The following is a 16,111-nucleotide window of genomic DNA, read 5'->3' as shown; positions in this document are numbered from 1 at the left end:
TAGTTGAAAAAGTCAACTTATCATGTATTAATTAAGCAGCAACATACTCCATAGAGCTTTATAATGAATAGGTATTTATATTGAACACACAGATTTACATACAATGCTACAGATACAAGAGGAAAAGTGCTCTTCCAGGAATGTTTAAGAATCCAGCACTGGTTCTTTTACCAATCAGTTATATATTGGAAGCCCAACCAACCTGCCTGTCTCAAGAAATGTCCCTGACAGAGTGGAGCAAGATAATGTGACATTCAAAACCTTGGGTCCTTAATGCCACTACAGTTTTTCTATGACGTTTCCTTTTTGTGCTACCGTTTAAAAAGTATTAAAAGTAATACTTCTGAACAATTGTGGTGGAGACTTATATACCAGACCCTGACCTGCCCTCATATTTTAATATGAATATAATTTGGGAAAGATGAACACCAGTACCATTAACTGAATCAGCAAAAACTAACATATCAAAACCTAATAAGAGAACACGGTGTCTGGCTTGTCTTGCAATATATTCTAATAACTCACTTTTGCATCCTACAAACTTTACAGTATATTATAATGGGTTGTAGCTGAGTTGAAATATCAAAGTTAGCAAAATGCCTACTGAGCCCTTAGTTTATACAGTGATTAGCCTTAAATGTGTGTGTTACATTATACAAGTTACGATCAACTGCATACTCAAAATTGCAATATGCTTTTCACAATGACTGCAGTGGTTAAAATCACTAATAGCTCTATAAAAAGATTATGCACTTTTGGATCAAAGAAAAGGTTTGACAGATAAGGTTAGCAGTGTCGGACTGAGAAGCCAGGGGCCCACCAGAAAACCCTGAACCATGGGCCCACTCTCAAAACTTTAGTTCCTCCTCTCCTCGCTCAAACTCTTTATTATTCTAGTCTCTTTTCTCTACATACTATACTCTATTCTTCCATCTATCAGGCTTCCTTGTTCCTATACAGAAATAGGGAATGACCATGAAATAAGCTAAATAGTTAGAAGCAAGAGGGCCCACTGACACCTGGGCCCACCGGGAGTTTTCCTGGTATCCTGGTGGGCCAGCCCGACACTGAAGGTTAGGCTATTGATATGTGGCAATCTCTGTAAAATTCCCTTTAAAAATCAACTAGTAATAGAGAAAATGTCAGTTAAACCATTAGCCTTAAAAATGTTTACAAAGGAAAATTGTGACTTTGTATTTTGGTCAGGAGAATGTGGTAGTCCAAGCAGGACAGAATAAAAATGATCCCTAAAAGAAGTAATAAAATATCTTTGCATAATTATGTAGACAAAATATATCAGTGAGCAGATCTGGGATTAAAAATAAACCCTAGCATTTTAAGTACACAGAGGCTCAAACATCCCTACACAATCCCACTAGTGACTCTTTATGGCATCTATGCATTTGCCAGATTCCACAGATTGCACTCCTCACCTGCAGGCCCTGACTGGCAATGTTCAAGTAATCAGAGTTGGATTAAAATTTAGGCAGAGCAATTTGTTCATACAATAAGGGTAACTGGGGAAGAGATGTTATCATAAACAAGAAACAAAAACATACAGATAGTCACCGGAGAAAGGGTTAAAGAAGATATATTATACACAAATATCACCACCATTACCAAAAAATACAAGCTCATCCCCTAATAAAAGTGCATGCAGTTACATGGATAAAGTGGGTCAGAACCCAGCAATTCGATTGTGGGATAATACAAATACTTTTAATAACTCTGCTTCAAGTGAGGAATAGAACTATAAAGTATATCCAAGATGGATCACAACATTTTTACTGAGAGGTAACCATAGTAATATTATTTACAGTGCAGACACATTCAAGGACTAAAAAAAATTATGGTATGAAATTCAACCTAAACAAGTCTTACTGAATCCTTTTTAATGTATCAACTCCTTGTAGAGTGATCATGAAGGAGTATGCACACCCACAATGCAGCTATAAACTTATAAACAATTATTATAACATTTTATTGCAGCTTTTGCTGTAAATCCTTCCAGAGGCTAAAATTAGCTGCAGGCACCCATGTCTAGTTACAAACCAAAAAGAAAGGAGGATGTATCTTTATCATAGACTAAAGTAAATTAATTTATGTCTGGAGGTCAAAGTGGTGGACTATGTAAAAAAGCTAAGATGACCAAGGTAGACAAGGATAACGCACATGACAATTAAAGTAACTTGAAAATCTGGAATCTTGATACAGAATAAATAAATAAATAAATAAATAATATCATCAAGAATTCAAAGTGAAATAGGAAGTTGTGGGAAACATCTAAAGATGGCAGCCAGGCACAAAAAGTTGGTGAAAGAAATAAGCATGTACCTAAAATAAAAGGAATGAAGTAGAGCAGTGTTGTCCAACTGGTGGCCCGCGGCTTCCCTCTGTGTGGCTGCTTTGATGATTTACCTTTGTGTAAACTTTAAAAGAGAAGGAAAGGCTTAGTCACTTGGGGGTGCCAAAATGTTAGGCACCCCCAAGTGACTTAAATCACCTACCTTTTACCCCGGGCTGGTGCCCCTGTTAGGAGAGAATAGCACCAGCCCGGGGTAGCTGCAGCATTTCCTCCTTCCGGCTTCCCGTGCAGTGAAAAAGCCAAACGTAAACTATAAAGTCGGCTTTTCACTCTACTGCACATGAGATTGTCTGGGGAATTTGCAGCAGGAAGCGCTCGCTACAGCTACCCCAGGCTGGTGCAGTTTTCTCCTAACAGGGGCACCAGCCCGGGGTACAAGTGATTAAAGTCACTTGGGGGTGCCTAACATTTTGGCACCCAAAAGTGACTTAGCCTTTCCTTGTCCCTTAATTGGTATCAATCAAATGGAATTGGTCAATTATCTTGCATCTTTAATGAAGTTTTCGGTCAGTAGATACTTATTGGTGAATTGGTTTCCATGTGTGATTACCGTATTTTTCGCCGTATAAGACGCACTTTTTCTTCCCCAAAACTGGGGGGGAAAAGTTGGTGCGTCTTATACGGCGAACTTCCTCTTCCTCTATGTGCCGCGGCTCTCTGCCGCATCCTCGCTTTTATAAGGTTGCGCCCGTGCGTACTGACGTCACACGCACAGGGCGCAACCTTATAAAAGCACAGAAGCAGCTGGGAGCCGCGGCACAGAGAGGAAGACATCACGGGAGCCGGAGGCCACTGGGGGGAGGTATGGGGGGAAATGGAAGGCACTTGGGGGCCCTGGGGGAAGCTGAAGAATGCTGGGGGTGCCGTGGGGGAGCTGGAGGATGCTTGGAGGCCCTGGTGGACGCTGAAGGATACTTGGGGGGGGGCCTGGGGGAAGCTGAAGGATACTTGGGGGGGGCCTGGGGGAGCTGAAGGATACTTGGGGGGCCCTGGGGGGAGCTGAAGGATACTTGGGGGGGCCCTGGGGGAAGCTGAAGGATACTTGGGGGGGGCCTGGGGGAAGCTGAAGGATACTTGGGGGGGGGGCTGGGGGAAGCTGAAGGATACTTGGGGGGGCCCTGGGGGAAGCTGAAGGATACTTGGGGGGGCCCTGGGGGAAGCTGAAGGATACTTGGGGGGGCCCTGGGGGAAGCTGAAGGATGCTTGGGGGGGGCCCTGGGGGAAGCCTCATTATGTACGAGCCCAGAGACAATTAACTTTATACAGTTAATATAAAATATTTTACTACAGTATTTGGTTCAGAATCTTTTTTTTCTAGATTTTCCTCCTTTAAAATTGGGTGCGTCTTATATTCCGGAGCGTCTTATAGGGCAAAAAATATGGTAAGTTTTTCATCAACTTCAATAGAGAACTAGGGGGCGCAGTGGGACAGCTTTACGGTTGGGGTTAGTGTCCCTTTAACTGGCCCCCTGCATGGTTCACACCTCAGATTTAGACTGTAATTCCCTGTATTGTTAAAATGTATAATCCCCTGTACTGTTCACACCGTTTAATCTCTGCATTGTTCACCCACTGCATTGTTCACACCCCAGGCTGTTGATGGTTGATATCCCCGAGGACCAAGCATTTGGGTTTTTGCTGTACTACCACCATTGTGATAACATGGGTGTAGTTTGAAAAGGGGATTGGCCAGAACTTGCTTCCAATAGCAGCCCTCCACGATGTATGCTAGAGAAATTCCGGCCCTCAGAACCACAGAAGATGGACAGCACTGACATAGAGGAAAATAAAAAACATTGAGTAGGATTAGGAAAAAGAGGTGAGAACCATAACAAACAGAAAAATACATGATTATAGTTACCTTAAGAGTAATTGAATCAATGAGCAAATATTCTGAAAGTAATGTTTTATGACAGGAAATAGTTTAAAAGAATTTAAAAGACCACATAGAAGCTAAGAAGGCTCTGTATTTTCAGTCATTGCTCTTCTTACTGCACTTCATGTTGAAGTCCTTCTTAAACTCTCTTTGTATCTCTTAGAAACAAATCACCCAGCACTACACCCCCTGCACTGCTTTCCCCCAAAGGAGTGTCTAAAGAAATAGGGAACAGATAAAAATAATTACAAGAACTGGAAACAGGTGTAAAGAATTAGATTGATTAGACCCAAGACATTCACAAAAACTTAAACAGCTGTATTAAGGCTGATGTCAGACGTGACGTATGGCGAATATTTTCGGCAAGTGGAAAAATGCTTTTCAGCTTGCCGAAAATATACACCACACGCCTCGTCTGACGTTAGCCTAAATATAAAAATGATTGTTAAAGTAAAATCTAAACACAAAAGTTTCAAAAATGATTTAAATCATAAAAAACTTTTGAAATGTCAAAAGAAAAAACAATTTTAAACAAAATGATAGAAATAAAAACAAAAATTTAAATAACTGAAATTTCAATAAGTAAAAAATTGATTTTTTTAATGAACAGGATTGCTCGTTAGCCACCCTCTTTCTACTTTTCAACAAACCAGACCAGGGGAAAGCGCGAACGCAGTCCCCCACTACCAGAAATTATGCAGTCGACTTTCCCGCATTTGGGGAAATCGCAGGGGTCAGCACGGCCGGAGTGCAATGGATGAGCCTCGCCCTGGGAGAACCACCTTTGTGATCATGGTATCTCCCCTGCCAGGTAAGTATGAGTTGGCTGGGGAAGAAGCAGGGCTGTGGCTCAGACACGAGCCTGCCAACATAAGGAGACTGCTCGGCCCTCCCTGCTTACCTGGCACGGACGCACCTGCAAGTCCCTCGTCTATGAGCTGCGGGTGCCGGGCGGATCCCTTGCTTGAGTGGCAGCCACGGGCGCGCGCTCGGACAGGGAGCCGCCCAAACGCAAACCTTGCAAAGTCCTAGAAGCTGCACGCGTTTCACCCTCATTTGCATGCGCGCAAGCCAAAGGACTTGCTCGCGTGCAGGCAAAGAAGCAAGGCAGGCCCCCGGCCCGGCAGCGAGGTTGCGGCCTCTAACAGCCGAAAAACCCCACGTCGCTGCAAGAAGTCGCTGAACGCTCAAATGCTATCGTTTGACCAGAGAAATCAGGGGAAAGCGCGAACGCAGTCCCCCACTACCAGAAATTATGCAGTCGAGTTTCCCGCATTTGGGGAAATCGCAGGGGTCAGCACAGCCGGAGTGCAATGGATGAGCCTCGCCCTGGGAGAACCACCTTCGTGATCATGGTATCTCCCCTGCCAGGTAAGTATGAGTTGGAGAAGGCAAGATCGCCGGCGCTGCGTGGATACACCCCGACGAGCATACGGAGACCTGTGTCTTTGGAACAAACGCCGCCTCCTTTGCGGCAAACGCGCTCGGCAGCCGGCTCCGCTCTCTGAAGCAGAGGCGCGCCTTAACACCGCCGCTAGACGAGCGCTAAATGTGGAAAAAGGGGGCAGGGGCTTAAGCACTCCCAGAATACTTTGCAGCAAACGCGTTTACATACGGGGGCCTCGCCTGTACAGGCAGTCAGCCTGTTTGCAACAGGATCGCTCGTTAGCATATCAATGGGCCGGGGAAACCGATAGGAGTTCAGGGCTGCCGCTTCAGAAGCCTCAGGCCTGGAGGCAGGGCCATAAAAGCTGATTCGCACAGGGCGGCCTTAGCCCTGTTCCTAGGGGAGGGACTTGCACGACTTTTGCCTGATTCCGCTCATCCACGAGAAGGGGAAATAGGACATTTTTTCCTCCCAATTTCAGAAAAACATGGCCAAAAACACAAGATAGAATGCCACGGAGATAAGCCAGTATTTCTCGGTACTCTCGGAAAACAACTCAAATAAAAACAACAGTTGGAAGGGGAAACTACCCTTCAACTCTGTAACTGTGCCTTGCCAAGCTTGTGCCGCCACCTAGTGATCAACTGTAGAAATGGGTTTGGAACGCGCGGCAAACATACAGCTCAACAACAGCAAAGAAAGACAACCCGCGATGGAGTGAACACCCCGGGCCTGGAGAAACGCGGCGCAAGCGTGTTTCCCGAAAGAAACCTGCTGCCGCCCTCTTTCTACTTTTCAACAAACCAGACCAGGGGAAAGCGCGAACGCAGTCCCCCACTACCAGAAATTATGCAGTCGACTTTCCCGCATTTGGGGAAATCGCAGGGGTCAGCACGGCCGGAGTGCAATGGATGAGCCTCGCCCTGGGAGAACCACCTTCGTGATCATGGTATCTCCCCTGCCAGGTAAGTATGAGTTGGCTGGGGAAGAAGCAGGGCTGCGGCTCAGACACGAGCCTGCCAACATAAGGAGACTGCTCGGCCCTCCCTGCTTACCTGGCACGGACGCACCTGCAAGTCCCTCGTCTATGAGCTGCGGGTGCCGGGCGGATCCCTTGCTTGAGTGGCAGCCACGGGCGCGCGCTCGGACAGGGAGCCGCCCAAACGCAAACCTTGCAAAGTCCTAGAAGCTGCACGCGTTTCACCCTCATTTGCATGCGCGCAAGCCAAAGGACTTGCTCGCGTGCAGGCAAAGAAGCAAGGCAGGCCCCCGGCCCGGCAGCGAGGTTGCGGCCTCTAACGGCCGAAAAACCCCACGTCGCTGCAAGAAGTCGCTGAACGCTCAAATGCTATCGTTTGACCAGAGAAATCAGGGGAAAGCGCGAACGCAGTCCCCCACTACCAGAAATTATGCAGTCGAGTTTCCCGCATTTGGGGAAATCGCAGGGGTCAGCACAGCCGGAGTGCAATGGATGAGCCTCGCCCTGGGAGAACCACCTTCGTGATCATGGTATCTCCCCTGCCAGGTAAGTATGAGTTGGAGAAGGCAAGATCGCCGGCGCTGCGTGGATACACCCCGACGAGCATACGGAGACCTGTGTCTTTGGAACAAACGCCGCCTCCTTTGCGGCAAACGCGCTCGGCAGCCGGCTCCGCTCTCTGAAGCAGAGGCGCGCCTTAACACCGCCGCTAGACGAGCGCTAAATGTGGAAAAAGGGGGCAGGGGCTTAAGCACTCCCAGAATACTTTGCAGCAAACGCGTTTACATACGGGGGCCTCGCCTGTACAGGCAGTCAGCCTGTTTGCAACAGGATCGCTCGTTAGCATATCAATGGGCCGGGGAAACCGATAGGAGTTCAGGGCTGCCGCTTCAGAAGCCTCAGGCCTGGAGGCAGGGCCATAAAAGCTGATTCGCACAGGGCGGCCTTAGCCCTGTTCCTAGGGGAGGGACTTGCACGACTTTTGCCTGATTCCGCTCATCCACGAGAAGGGGAAATAGGACATTTTTTCCTCCCAATTTCAGAAAAACATGGCCAAAAACACAAGATAGAATGCCACGGAGATAAGCCAGTATTTCTCGGTACTCTCGGAAAACAACTCAAATAAAAACAACAGTTGGAAGGGGAAACTACCCTTCAACTCTGTAACGGTGCCTTGCCAAGCTTGTGCCGCCACCTAGTGATCAACTGTAGAAATGGGTTTGGAACGCGCGGCAAACATACAGCTCAACAACAGCAAAGAAAGACAACCCGCGATGGAGTGAACACCCCGGGCCTGGAGAAACGCGGCGCAAGCGTGTTTCCCGAAAGAAACCTGCTGCCGCCCTCTTTCTACTTTTCAACAAACCAGACCAGGGGAAAGCGCGAACGCAGTCCCCCACTACCAGAAATTATGCAGTCGACTTTCCCGCATTTGGGGAAATCGCAGGGGTCAGCACGGCCGGAGTGCAATGGATGAGCCTCGCCCTGGGAGAACCACCTTCGTGATCATGGTATCTCCCCTGCCAGGTAAGTATGAGTTGGCTGGGGAAGAAGCAGGGCTGCGGCTCAGACACGAGCCTGCCAACATAAGGAGACTGCTCGGCCCTCCCTGCTTACCTGGCACGGACGCACCTGCAAGTCCCTCGTCTATGAGCTGCGGGTGCCGGGCGGATCCCTTGCTTGAGTGGCAGCCACGGGCGCGCGCTCGGACAGGGAGCCGCCCAAACGCAAACCTTGCAAAGTCCTAGAAGCTGCACGCGTTTCACCCTCATTTGCATGCGCGCAAGCCAAAGGACTTGCTCGCGTGCAGGCAAAGAAGCAAGGCAGGCCCCCGGCCCGGCAGCGAGGTTGCGGCCTCTAACGGCCGAAAAACCCCACGTCGCTGCAAGAAGTCGCTGAACGCTCAAATGCTATCGTTTGACCAGAGAAATCAGGGGAAAGCGCGAACGCAGTCCCCCACTACCAGAAATTATGCAGTCGAGTTTCCCGCATTTGGGGAAATCGCAGGGGTCAGCACAGCCGGAGTGCAATGGATGAGCCTCGCCCTGGGAGAACCACCTTCGTGATCATGGTATCTCCCCTGCCAGGTAAGTATGAGTTGGAGAAGGCAAGATCGCCGGCGCTGCGTGGATACACCCCGACGAGCATACGGAGACCTGTGTCTTTGGAACAAACGCCGCCTCCTTTGCGGCAAACGCGCTCGGCAGCCGGCTCCGCTCTCTGAAGCAGAGGCGCGCCTTAACACCGCCGCTAGACGAGCGCTAAATGTGGAAAAAGGGGGCAGGGGCTTAAGCACTCCCAGAATACTTTGCAGCAAACGCGTTTACATACGGGGGCCTCGCCTGTACAGGCAGTCAGCCTGTTTGCAACAGGATCGCTCGTTAGCATATCAATGGGCCGGGGAAACCGATAGGAGTTCAGGGCTGCCGCTTCAGAAGCCTCAGGCCTGGAGGCAGGGCCATAAAAGCTGATTCGCACAGGGCGGCCTTAGCCCTGTTCCTAGGGGAGGGACTTGCACGACTTTTGCCTGATTCCGCTCATCCACGAGAAGGGGAAATAGGACATTTTTTCCTCCCAATTTCAGAAAAACATGGCCAAAAACACAAGATAGAATGCCACGGAGATAAGCCAGTATTTCTCGGTACTCTCGGAAAACAACTCAAATAAAAACAACAGTTGGAAGGGGAAACTACCCTTCAACTCTGTAACTGTGCCTTGCCAAGCTTGTGCCGCCACCTAGTGATCAACTGTAGAAATGGGTTTGGAACGCGCGGCAAACATACAGCTCAACAACAGCAAAGAAAGACAACCCGCGATGGAGTGAACACCCCGGGCCTGGAGAAACGCGGCGCAAGCGTGTTTCCCGAAAGAAACCTGCTGCCGCCCTCTTTCTACTTTTCAACAAACCAGACCAGGGGAAAGCGCGAACGCAGTCCCCCACTACCAGAAATTATGCAGTCGACTTTCCCGCATTTGGGGAAATCGCAGGGGTCAGCACGGCCGGAGTGCAATGGATGAGCCTCGCCCTGGGAGAACCACCTTCGTGATCATGGTATCTCCCCTGCCAGGTAAGTATGAGTTGGCTGGGGAAGAAGCAGGGCTGCGGCTCAGACACGAGCCTGCCAACATAAGGAGACTGCTCGGCCCTCCCTGCTTACCTGGCACGGACGCACCTGCAAGTCCCTCGTCTATGAGCTGCGGGTGCCGGGCGGATCCCTTGCTTGAGTGGCAGCCACGGGCGCGCGCTCGGACAGGGAGCCGCCCAAACGCAAACCTTGCAAAGTCCTAGAAGCTGCACGCGTTTCACCCTCATTTGCATGCGCGCAAGCCAAAGGACTTGCTCGCGTGCAGGCAAAGAAGCAAGGCAGGCCCCCGGCCCGGCAGCGAGGTTGCGGCCTCTAACGGCCGAAAAACCCCACGTCGCTGCAAGAAGTCGCTGAACGCTCAAATGCTATCGTTTGACCAGAGAAATCAGGGGAAAGCGCGAACGCAGTCCCCCACTACCAGAAATTATGCAGTCGAGTTTCCCGCATTTGGGGAAATCGCAGGGGTCAGCACAGCCGGAGTGCAATGGATGAGCCTCGCCCTGGGAGAACCACCTTCGTGATCATGGTATCTCCCCTGCCAGGTAAGTATGAGTTGGAGAAGGCAAGATCGCCGGCGCTGCGTGGATACACCCCGACGAGCATACGGAGACCTGTGTCTTTGGAACAAACGCCGCCTCCTTTGCGGCAAACGCGCTCGGCAGCCGGCTCCGCTCTCTGAAGCAGAGGCGCGCCTTAACACCGCCGCTAGACGAGCGCTAAATGTGGAAAAAGGGGGCAGGGGCTTAAGCACTCCCAGAATACTTTGCAGCAAACGCGTTTACATACGGGGGCCTCGCCTGTACAGGCAGTCAGCCTGTTTGCAACAGGATCGCTCGTTAGCATATCAATGGGCCGGGGAAACCGATAGGAGTTCAGGGCTGCCGCTTCAGAAGCCTCAGGCCTGGAGGCAGGGCCATAAAAGCTGATTCGCACAGGGCGGCCTTAGCCCTGTTCCTAGGGGAGGGACTTGCACGACTTTTGCCTGATTCCGCTCATCCACGAGAAGGGGAAATAGGACATTTTTTCCTCCCAATTTCAGAAAAACATGGCCAAAAACACAAGATAGAATGCCACGGAGATAAGCCAGTATTTCTCGGTACTCTCGGAAAACAACTCAAATAAAAACAACAGTTGGAAGGGGAAACTACCCTTCAACTCTGTAACTGTGCCTTGCCAAGCTTGTGCCGCCACCTAGTGATCAACTGTAGAAATGGGTTTGGAACGCGCGGCAAACATACAGCTCAACAACAGCAAAGAAAGACAACCCGCGATGGAGTGAACACCCCGGGCCTGGAGAAACGCGGCGCAAGCGTGTTTCCCGAAAGAAACCTGCTGCCGCCCTCTTTCTACTTTTCAACAAACCAGACCAGGGGAAAGCGCGAACGCAGTCCCCCACTACCAGAAATTATGCAGTCGACTTTCCCGCATTTGGGGAAATCGCAGGGGTCAGCACGGCCGGAGTGCAATGGATGAGCCTCGCCCTGGGAGAACCACCTTCGTGATCATGGTATCTCCCCTGCCAGGTAAGTATGAGTTGGCTGGGGAAGAAGCAGGGCTGCGGCTCAGACACGAGCCTGCCAACATAAGGAGACTGCTCGGCCCTCCCTGCTTACCTGGCACGGACGCACCTGCAAGTCCCTCGTCTATGAGCTGCGGGTGCCGGGCGGATCCCTTGCTTGAGTGGCAGCCACGGGCGCGCGCTCGGACAGGGAGCCGCCCAAACGCAAACCTTGCAAAGTCCTAGAAGCTGCACGCGTTTCACCCTCATTTGCATGCGCGCAAGCCAAAGGACTTGCTCGCGTGCAGGCAAAGAAGCAAGGCAGGCCCCCGGCCCGGCAGCGAGGTTGCGGCCTCTAACGGCCGAAAACCCCACGTCGCTGCAAGAAGTCGCTGAACGCTCAAATGCTATCGTTTGACCAGAGAAATCAGGGGAAAGCGCGAACGCAGTCCCCCACTACCAGAAATTATGCAGTCGAGTTTCCCGCATTTGGGGAAATCGCAGGGGTCAGCACAGCCGGAGTGCAATGGATGAGCCTCGCCCTGGGAGAACCACCTTCGTGATCATGGTATCTCCCCTGCCAGGTAAGTATGAGTTGGCTGGGGAAGAAGCAGGGCTGCGGCTCAGACACGAGCCTGCCAACATAAGGAGACTGCTCGGCCCTCCCTGCTTACCTGGCACGGACGCACCTGCAAGTCCCTCGTCTATGAGCTGCGGGTGCCGGGCGGATCCCTTGCTTGAGTGGCAGCCACGGGCGCGCGCTCGGACAGGGAGCCGCCCAAACGCAAACCTTGCAAAGTCCTAGAAGCTGCACGCGTTTCACCCTCATTTGCATGCGCGCAAGCCAAAGGACTTGCTCGCGTGCAGGCAAAGAAGCAAGGCAGGCCCCCGGCCCGGCAGCGAGGTTGCGGCCTCTAACGGCCGAAAAACCCCACGTCGCTGCAAGAAGTCGCTGAACGCTCAAATGCTATCGTTTGACCAGAGAAATCAGGGGAAAGCGCGAACGCAGTCCCCCACTACCAGAAATTATGCAGTCGAGTTTCCCGCATTTGGGGAAATCGCAGGGGTCAGCACAGCCGGAGTGCAATGGATGAGCCTCGCCCTGGGAGAACCACCTTCGTGATCATGGTATCTCCCCTGCCAGGTAAGTATGAGTTGGAGAAGGCAAGATCGCCGGCGCTGCGTGGATACACCCCGACGAGCATACGGAGACCTGTGTCTTTGGAACAAACGCCGCCTCCTTTGCGGCAAACGCGCTCGGCAGCCGGCTCCGCTCTCTGAAGCAGAGGCGCGCCTTAACACCGCCGCTAGACGAGCGCTAAATGTGGAAAAAGGGGGCAGGGGCTTAAGCACTCCCAGAATACTTTGCAGCAAACGCGTTTACATACGGGGGCCTCGCCTGTACAGGCAGTCAGCCTGTTTGCAACAGGATCGCTCGTTAGCATATCAATGGGCCGGGGAAACCGATAGGAGTTCAGGGCTGCCGCTTCAGAAGCCTCAGGCCTGGAGGCAGGGCCATAAAAGCTGATTCGCACAGGGCGGCCTTAGCCCTGTTCCTAGGGGAGGGACTTGCACGACTTTTGCCTGATTCCGCTCATCCACGAGAAGGGGAAATAGGACATTTTTTCCTCCCAATTTCAGAAAAACATGGCCAAAAACACAAGATAGAATGCCACGGAGATAAGCCAGTATTTCTCGGTACTCTCGGAAAACAACTCAAATAAAAACAACAGTTGGAAGGGGAAACTACCCTTCAACTCTGTAACTGTGCCTTGCCAAGCTTGTGCCGCCACCTAGTGATCAACTGTAGAAATGGGTTTGGAACGCGCGGCAAACATACAGCTCAACAACAGCAAAGAAAGACAACCCGCGATGGAGTGAACACCCCGGGCCTGGAGAAACGCGGCGCAAGCGTGTTTCCCGAAAGAAACCTGCTGCCGCCCTCTTTCTACTTTTCAACAAACCAGACCAGGGGAAAGCGCGAACGCAGTCCCCCACTACCAGAAATTATGCAGTCGACTTTCCCGCATTTGGGGAAATCGCAGGGGTCAGCACGGCCGGAGTGCAATGGATGAGCCTCGCCCTGGGAGAACCACCTTCGTGATCATGGTATCTCCCCTGCCAGGTAAGTATGAGTTGGCTGGGGAAGAAGCAGGGCTGCGGCTCAGACACGAGCCTGCCAACATAAGGAGACTGCTCGGCCCTCCCTGCTTACCTGGCACGGACGCACCTGCAAGTCCCTCGTCTATGAGCTGCGGGTGCCGGGCGGATCCCTTGCTTGAGTGGCAGCCACGGGCGCGCGCTCGGACAGGGAGCCGCCCAAACGCAAACCTTGCAAAGTCCTAGAAGCTGCACGCGTTTCACCCTCATTTGCATGCGCGCAAGCCAAAGGACTTGCTCGCGTGCAGGCAAAGAAGCAAGGCAGGCCCCCGGCCCGGCAGCGAGGTTGCGGCCTCTAACGGCCGAAAAACCCCACGTCGCTGCAAGAAGTCGCTGAACGCTCAAATGCTATCGTTTGACCAGAGAAATCAGGGGAAAGCGCGAACGCAGTCCCCCACTACCAGAAATTATGCAGTCGAGTTTCCCGCATTTGGGGAAATCGCAGGGGTCAGCACAGCCGGAGTGCAATGGATGAGCCTCGCCCTGGGAGAACCACCTTCGTGATCATGGTATCTCCCCTGCCAGGTAAGTATGAGTTGGAGAAGGCAAGATCGCCGGCGCTGCGTGGATACACCCCGACGAGCATACGGAGACCTGTGTCTTTGGAACAAACGCCGCCTCCTTTGCGGCAAACGCGCTCGGCAGCCGGCTCCGCTCTCTGAAGCAGAGGCGCGCCTTAACACCGCCGCTAGACGAGCGCTAAATGTGGAAAAAGGGGGCAGGGGCTTAAGCACTCCCAGAATACTTTGCAGCAAACGCGTTTACATACGGGGGCCTCGCCTGTACAGGCAGTCAGCCTGTTTGCAACAGGATCGCTCGTTAGCATATCAATGGGCCGGGGAAACCGATAGGAGTTCAGGGCTGCCGCTTCAGAAGCCTCAGGCCTGGAGGCAGGGCCATAAAAGCTGATTCGCACAGGGCGGCCTTAGCCCTGTTCCTAGGGGAGGGACTTGCACGACTTTTGCCTGATTCCGCTCATCCACGAGAAGGGGAAATAGGACATTTTTTCCTCCCAATTTCAGAAAAACATGGCCAAAAACACAAGATAGAATGCCACGGAGATAAGCCAGTATTTCTCGGTACTCTCGGAAAACAACTCAAATAAAAACAACAGTTGGAAGGGGAAACTACCCTTCAACTCTGTAACGGTGCCTTGCCAAGCTTGTGCCGCCACCTAGTGATCAACTGTAGAAATGGGTTTGGAACGCGCGGCAAACATACAGCTCAACAACAGCAAAGAAAGACAACCCGCGATGGAGTGAACACCCCGGGCCTGGAGAAACGCGGCGCAAGCGTGTTTCCCGAAAGAAACCTGCTGCCGCCCTCTTTCTACTTTTCAACAAACCAGACCAGGGGAAAGCGCGAACGCAGTCCCCCACTACCAGAAATTATGCAGTCGACTTTCCCGCATTTGGGGAAATCGCAGGGGTCAGCACGGCCGGAGTGCAATGGATGAGCCTCGCCCTGGGAGAACCACCTTCGTGATCATGTTATCTCCCCTGCCAGGTAAGTATGAGTTGGCTGGGGAAGAAGCAGGGCTGCGGCTCAGACACGAGCCTGCCAACATAAGGAGACTGCTCGGCCCTCCCTGCTTACCTGGCACGGACGCACCTGCAAGTCCCTCGTCTATGAGCTGCGGGTGCCGGGCGGATCCCTTGCTTGAGTGGCAGCCACGGGCGCGCGCTCGGACAGGGAGCCGCCCAAACGCAAACCTTGCAAAGTCCTAGAAGCTGCACGCGTTTCACCCTCATTTGCATGCGCGCAAGCCAAAGGACTTGCTCGCGTGCAGGCAAAGAAGCAAGGCAGGCCCCCGGCCCGGCAGCGAGGTTGCGGCCTCTAACGGCCGAAAAACCCCACGTCGCTGCAAGAAGTCGCTGAACGCTCAAATGCTATCGTTTGACCAGAGAAATCAGGGGAAAGCGCGAACGCAGTCCCCCACTACCAGAAATTATGCAGTCGAGTTTCCCGCATTTGGGGAAATCGCAGGGGTCAGCACAGCCGGAGTGCAATGGATGAGCCTCGCCCTGGGAGAACCACCTTCGTGAGTTTTTCAAAGAGCTTTATTAAAGCAAAAACCCAAAAATTAACAATTGAACATTAAAATATTTTAACAGAAAATCATGAAACATTCATTTAAATCACATTAATTAAATGAAAATGATAGACATTAAAACTTATTATTTTAAGAAATTGGACCATTTGTCTTGACTCCATAAAAGAGATTTGTTTTTACATTTCTTTTCATCCAACAGAACATATAAATACATTATACTAAAAGCCAATGATATACAATCTCGTACTAAAATTTCATTTGAATTGAAGATAATCATATTACGCACTTTCCACAGGGCTTCCTTAAAAGAATTGATCATTTTCCATAAAATAATATATTGGGCCTGCGATACACCTTCCATTTTTCCATAAAGAATTGCGTTATAATCCAAGTCTTTCAGTCCTCCTACCAGACTTAGAAGCGGGCAAACAATTTTCCAAAATTCTTTTGCGTAGCCACAGTCCCAGAGAAGATGTTTGACAGTCTCTTTACAAGAGCATGCAGATCTTGGACAGAAAGGATTTACAGCCACTCCTCTCTTATGCTGGAAGACCCTGGTAGGAAGACAATTATGTACACAGGCCCATGAAAAATCTTTTTGACTATTAAAAAGTTCCTTGTGACTTACCCTGGCCCAAACCTTCTCTGTTTCACAATCAGAGAAGTGTTCAATGGGGATCAAAAGCTCAGAAGTATTAAAAAACAGC

General features: G+C 51.1%; 14 non-coding genes and 1 pseudogene across 14 annotated transcripts; all 15 read right to left on the bottom strand.

Annotated features, from left to right (window-relative positions):
• Nucleotides 1-4,896: 4,896 nt before the first annotated feature.
• On the bottom strand, nucleotides 4,897-5,060 carry LOC116408534. The gene has a single exon (XR_004221037.1). It is a non-coding gene; the product is annotated as a U1 spliceosomal RNA (small nuclear RNA).
• Nucleotides 5,061-5,456: 396 nt separating this feature from the next.
• On the bottom strand, nucleotides 5,457-5,620 carry LOC116408525. Its single transcript, XR_004221028.1, has one exon. It is a non-coding gene; the product is annotated as a U1 spliceosomal RNA (small nuclear RNA).
• Nucleotides 5,621-6,437: 817 nt separating this feature from the next.
• On the bottom strand, nucleotides 6,438-6,601 carry LOC116408533. Its single transcript, XR_004221036.1, has one exon. It is a non-coding gene; the product is annotated as a U1 spliceosomal RNA (small nuclear RNA).
• Nucleotides 6,602-6,997: 396 nt separating this feature from the next.
• Nucleotides 6,998-7,161, bottom strand: LOC116408522. The gene has a single exon (XR_004221025.1). It is a non-coding gene; the product is annotated as a U1 spliceosomal RNA (small nuclear RNA).
• Nucleotides 7,162-7,978: 817 nt separating this feature from the next.
• Nucleotides 7,979-8,142, bottom strand: LOC116408532. Its single transcript, XR_004221035.1, has one exon. It is a non-coding gene; the product is annotated as a U1 spliceosomal RNA (small nuclear RNA).
• Nucleotides 8,143-8,538: 396 nt separating this feature from the next.
• Nucleotides 8,539-8,702, bottom strand: LOC116408511. The gene has a single exon (XR_004221014.1). It is a non-coding gene; the product is annotated as a U1 spliceosomal RNA (small nuclear RNA).
• Nucleotides 8,703-9,519: 817 nt separating this feature from the next.
• Nucleotides 9,520-9,683, bottom strand: LOC116408530. Its single transcript, XR_004221033.1, has one exon. It is a non-coding gene; the product is annotated as a U1 spliceosomal RNA (small nuclear RNA).
• A 396-nt stretch (nucleotides 9,684-10,079) lies between these two features.
• LOC116408500 lies at nucleotides 10,080-10,243 on the bottom strand. The gene has a single exon (XR_004221003.1). It is a non-coding gene; the product is annotated as a U1 spliceosomal RNA (small nuclear RNA).
• Nucleotides 10,244-11,060: 817 nt separating this feature from the next.
• On the bottom strand, nucleotides 11,061-11,224 carry LOC116408529. Its single transcript, XR_004221032.1, has one exon. It is a non-coding gene; the product is annotated as a U1 spliceosomal RNA (small nuclear RNA).
• Nucleotides 11,225-11,619: 395 nt separating this feature from the next.
• LOC116408489 lies at nucleotides 11,620-11,783 on the bottom strand. Its single transcript, XR_004220992.1, has one exon. It is a non-coding gene; the product is annotated as a U1 spliceosomal RNA (small nuclear RNA).
• Nucleotides 11,784-12,179: 396 nt separating this feature from the next.
• Nucleotides 12,180-12,343, bottom strand: LOC116408564. The gene has a single exon (XR_004221046.1). It is a non-coding gene; the product is annotated as a U1 spliceosomal RNA (small nuclear RNA).
• Nucleotides 12,344-13,160: 817 nt separating this feature from the next.
• On the bottom strand, nucleotides 13,161-13,324 carry LOC116408528. Its single transcript, XR_004221031.1, has one exon. It is a non-coding gene; the product is annotated as a U1 spliceosomal RNA (small nuclear RNA).
• Nucleotides 13,325-13,720: 396 nt separating this feature from the next.
• LOC116408553 lies at nucleotides 13,721-13,884 on the bottom strand. The gene has a single exon (XR_004221044.1). It is a non-coding gene; the product is annotated as a U1 spliceosomal RNA (small nuclear RNA).
• An 817-nt stretch (nucleotides 13,885-14,701) lies between these two features.
• On the bottom strand, nucleotides 14,702-14,865 carry LOC116408535. The gene has a single exon (XR_004221038.1). It is a non-coding gene; the product is annotated as a U1 spliceosomal RNA (small nuclear RNA).
• A 396-nt stretch (nucleotides 14,866-15,261) lies between these two features.
• Nucleotides 15,262-15,400, bottom strand: LOC116408537 (annotated as a pseudogene).
• Between the last annotated feature and the right edge of the window lie 711 nt (nucleotides 15,401-16,111).

Source organism: Xenopus tropicalis, chromosome 1 (genome assembly GCF_000004195.4).
Source record: "Xenopus tropicalis strain Nigerian chromosome 1, UCB_Xtro_10.0, whole genome shotgun sequence".
NCBI classification, from domain to species: Eukaryota; Metazoa; Chordata; class Amphibia; order Anura; family Pipidae; genus Xenopus; species Xenopus tropicalis.
The sequence above is the reverse complement of the archived record's forward strand: the minus strand, read 5'-3'. Positions and strand labels throughout refer to the sequence as shown.